Raw genomic sequence first — 5,077 nt, forward strand, 5'->3', positions numbered from 1 at the left:
CAAACTTGTTCACTGTCTATTGTCCTTTTGAGAGAAAAAAAAAGTGAATAGTGAGCTATCTGTCTAAATTTATAGTGTATTAATCTATAAATAATAATAGTAATAGTAATAATAATGGTAATAACAAATTCGACAATTCATTGCATGTTAGTTTTACAATAACTCGTTTACACAAGTGGCCAGTTGAGGGTTCGTTCAGGGACCAAGCAGATTGGCAGAATTTAAACTCTTGACCTTGTAAGACTAGATAGATAGATAGATAGATAGATAGATAGATAGATAGATAGATAGATAGATAGATAGATAGATAGATAGATAGATAGATAGATAGATAGATAGATCATTTCAATGGGAAATTTATTTATTTATTAATTTATTCTTTTAAATAGAAACCAGAAGTCTAGTAGAAATAAGAACTAGTAGGTTTTAATTTAATGTTGCATCTTCAAATGTGAATCTAAAAGTTTTAAATTTGCAGGTTATGGCTCCCACTGATGTCCATCACCATTTTAGGTACCAGGTAGACCAGGATCAGTAGCCCTGAGAGACCATGACACAAGGAGGGAGTTGGAATGTCAGTGTAAAGACTCAACAAACAAAATTAGCAATGATACAGTATGACACCAATATAACGTGATTTTATGGATGCACCTTTCATAATATGTAACAAATTTAAGTTATATGGGTAATACTGTGGAGCTGATAAAAAGCCATTTCCATATGTGACCTTTTATTCATTTAGTTTTATTTTACTTTTTATTTTATTTAATTTTATTTTGTTTAGAAAATGAAGTAATTTCTTTCAACAGCTCAAATTCATGACATGAGGCATAGAGCAAACAAAAATTAATGGCATGCTGGTTTTATTTGACATTACTTCTTATATGACTGCTGTCTCAGCAAACATAAAGCTCATAAAAGTCTTCACATCACAAAATAATGATTTCCTGACAAATACAATATTAATCATTAAAAATAAATGCCATTAAACCTGTAAAGTTTATGGTAAACAAATGAATCAGATCTAGACTTCCTGTCAGTCATGACAACAAACAAACAAAAAAAAAATGGTTATGATTTAAACTAGATCTTTATCTTAATTAATTTTGTCAGTTCCAAAGAAACCGAAAGACATTACTGTCATTTAAACTCATAATTATTAATGCAACGTAGCAGATGAGATGATTGATTTCACAAGCTTTTAGCAACCAAATATTTCACTATTTTATAATCAATTAAATGTTTTATGTTGTTACATGCAGTCAAATTCCTCCTGTAGTTATGCCTCAATGGCACAATGAGGGCAAACATCCTCTTATCACCCGAGTCAAACCAATCTTTAATCTATATATCTGCAATGCTGATAATAAAGCTAATCTAGCTAATTCATCGAGATAGCAAGATAAGGTAAGAATAGTATGAGCATTTTTGTCTTTACAGTGTGTGTGTGTGTGTGTGTGTGTGTGTGTGTGTGTGTTTCATTTTTTATATCAACACAAATATGGTTCAAAGCAAATATGAAAGCAGATTAAGAGGTTTCTTCAAGAACTTTTTCAACAATATCAACAGTATAAATCTCTCTAAAAATCTATAACTGCAATACAACTAACCACAACTCTGAACATGACAGAAGCACAGCTGAGCTGTTGATCTACATGAAAATATCAAAACCTCATTAAAAAGCCCACCAGGTCTGATTGCATCATCTGTGTGGTAAAGATCTATGGTGTTCACTCTGACGTCTTTGTCGTTTCGGTAATGCTAAACGCGTCTAAATACCCCTGAAACAACCGTTAATATATATCTCTCCTGCCCCATGACTGTAATCAGGCTGCGCAAGGCAGTAATCTCCGTAACCAGCACCTATAGTGTCTGCTGAGTGGTAAAAACTGCTGCATAAACTCTAGGCCTGTAATAGTGGGAGAGAATAATGAGTCTAATGGAGCAGAGAAACGAGAGAGGATCATTTGAGAAGGTAAGTAAGAAGAACACTTGAATAGGCCCTAATTCATTCTTTTGACAAAGACTGAGACAGACAGACAGCTCTGGAGAGAAACCTGAGGAGAAACAGAAGGAATTCTCTCTATTGTTTTGTGTGGTTGTTGTTTTTGTCCATAAGCCCCTTTTTTCTGCCCCCCTGGGGTGTGAGCCAGCAGGGGGGTGTGTAAACACAGCTCCTGTAACTCACAGCGGCTCCTCTCGCAGGTTTCTCCCCATTCACGATCAGGCTCCCCCGGGCTCCACTTTCCCAGAGGGAGCGAGGCCCATTGTGCCACTCCAGAGGCCCAGCAGGAGAGCTCTGAGCTGCACGCCAGAGCCCCGGGATGATCGTCTGTGCCTGGAGGCCGTGGCACGAAGGGCCGGCCTGGAGACACTGCGAACTGAAAAGGTGAAGAACTTATGCTCGAGGAGTTTTGGTTAAACTCAGGTTAAGGAGTGGCTCAAAGGTGCAAAGTCCGTAGGTGTAGACACACTGATATAAACCTTCATGTAAAGCTACCAAACTATACAACATTGCACAGTGGTTGTCTTTTTTCTACTGTACATACTGTAAGTGTAAACATTTTGCGCAGGTTCATTGGCGCTATAAACACCATGCAACTGATACACCAATGTGACTTTATATATGACCATATTTATATAAAACGGCATATAACGGCATTCACTTTATTAACGGGCCATTAATGCAGCATATATATCTCTTTGACCATTTATATAAAAAATATAAATAAAATAATTATAAAAGAGGTGAAATTAAAGCCTTCAACGAAACACACATTTATTCACGACATCCTTTCTTTACTCGGATGTAAAAAAATAAATAACAGATGCCATGATGAACAGATAATCAGTTATTTACTTCACACTTCATAATGTTATAATGTCATAAGGATTGCTACTGATTTGATTTTAAATCCTACTCTTTTTAATGTTGAACTTAAGCATGATATCACTGCACACTATAATAATGACATGGTCACATGTTTGTTTTTTTAGACATAAAAAAATACGATTACCAAATTTCAACATCGAGAACTCTCGCTATCAGCAGCCTAGGTGCCAGGCATTGGGACAGACCGGAGACACCTGTTCCTTGTAGACAGCAGAGTCACTGGACACACCTTTATGACCGCCCTGAAGTCCATCCAACCTGCACAAGATGCACGGACTGGCTGGACTTTGCCCCTCATGCAGACGTGAACAATGTCACATATTCAGGCCTGTGTGTGACTCAGAGACTGACAAGGCTGACGAGTTGACAAGACAAGGCAGTGTGCTTGCGCTAATTGGAACAGACTTTGTCCTACTGTGAAACGTGCCTGAGGCGACACGGTGTTTACCTGTGCCAGGATCCATCCAAAAAAATAAAAATGTCGGAATGCCATGACAGAGACGGCGAGACCCGAGGGAGATTGTACAGCACAAACACACGTGTGATTAATGCCGGAGAGGGCAAACACGGCCTTTTGTCTGCGAGTGTGATATGCTTCTTTGCTCGTGGCAGTGCTGGAGATGACGATAGAGAAAAACAAACACTTCAGTCTTATAGTTTTCAATCAGCCTCCATTCACTACTAATGGGCTGTGTGTGACAAGCCTGGCTGACCAAACACAGGTGTGAAATCAAACTCCCACGCAACACCAGGCCTGCATGCATGCGTGCTCAAAAACAGTGTGCTTCACCATTTCACAAGTTCACTCAGGTATAACATAATACCGCTACCTATATCTCTGTATGTTTCTGTTTGGAAACTCTTAGACACAGTGAGCAAGGTCTAAAATGTTTCTTATTTATTTTTATGCTATTTCTAGTTCAAAAGAAGCGCAAACACCGAACAGCACATCTCCTGTTAATACTTGTTTGCATATTCATTTAGGTCTCATTATCTGTTTAATACAAAACTGCCAGTAAACACAAGCCAAGCCAAGTTTACCATGTGACACCTTATCACACTGGCTTTACTATAGAAAGACCTATGTTCTATATATACTATCAACACCTACACAACAGCAATATCTTTATTGACATCTTGAAGGCCATTTGACTGCTCAGAACTAGAGGTTGTTTTTTTTCACACAGTGCGCAGTCCAGCATGCTGTAAATCTTAACTAGGTAATGAAACCATAGACTTTTTCATATCACCTTACATATCCACTCATGGTAAATAATTACAAAGGATGATCTATACACATAAACTACAGAGGCAAAATAGACAGCATCCAATTTCTAAGAATGGATTTTATAGGCAGATGAACGACACATGAGCAGAAAGTCTGTAGCGTTTGATCCGTGTATTCAATAAACAAGCCCAAACCTTCATGATATAACGAGGATACCGGAGTTGTGTTTATACGCATTGTACACATTGTACACACTGTACACACTGTACTGTACTGTAAGCACACATCCCTTTGTGCTAATTCATCAAACAAAATACTCTCTTGTCCTGTGTAATAGATGCAGCAGCACATTTGAATAAACAGCTAAATCCAGATGGGACTCCAAATAGTCAAGTGACTACTCATCAGACAAATTCTACACACAGACAAAGAATGTTCCAGAAATACACACTAACACACACACATACACGCGCACAAACATACACACCTGTTAGTGGATGGATGGCTCAAAAACTCCTTCTGCATTCCGGAACATCAGTCTGTCAGACACACCCACCTAGACTGTGAGAACCGCTCAATGAAGATCTGGAGATGTTTGTGTGTGTGTGTGTGTGTGTGTGTGTGTGTGTGTGTGTGTGTGTGTGTGTGTGTGTGTGTGTGTGTGTGTGTGTGTGTGTGTGTGTGCTTGTTAGATGGCCTGCGCAATATTACATGTTTCGTTATATTGATTGTACAAAGAGTACAGCTTTGCTCAAATCACTGTAGTCATGAATATATATTCTGAATCTATACACTTTACAACTTCGACATATTAATATAAATATAGTGTACTGGAATAATTGACTTGCATATTAAATGCAATCCAGTGGGTCAGCTAGCAAAACAAGCAAGCTAACATTGGTAGATTAGCAACACGTTACACCAAATAATACACATCAATGATACTAAAGGCAAAT

At 38.1% G+C, this 5,077-nt stretch overlaps 1 long non-coding RNA gene across 1 annotated transcript; it reads right to left on the reverse strand.

Moving 5' to 3' along the window:
- Positions 1 to 220: 220 nt before the first annotated feature.
- LOC310717418 lies at positions 221 to 4,779 on the reverse strand. Its single transcript, XR_014530830.1, has 3 exons — positions 4,609 to 4,779; positions 2,189 to 2,381; positions 221 to 540 (listed from the first exon to the last, which is right to left on the reverse strand). It is a non-coding gene; the product is annotated as an uncharacterized lncRNA (long non-coding RNA).
- Between the last annotated feature and the right edge of the window lie 298 nt (positions 4,780 to 5,077).

This window comes from Silurus aristotelis (genome assembly GCF_946808225.1).
Source record: "Silurus aristotelis genome assembly, chromosome: 22".
Lineage (NCBI taxonomy): Eukaryota > Metazoa > Chordata > Actinopteri > Siluriformes > Siluridae > Silurus > Silurus aristotelis.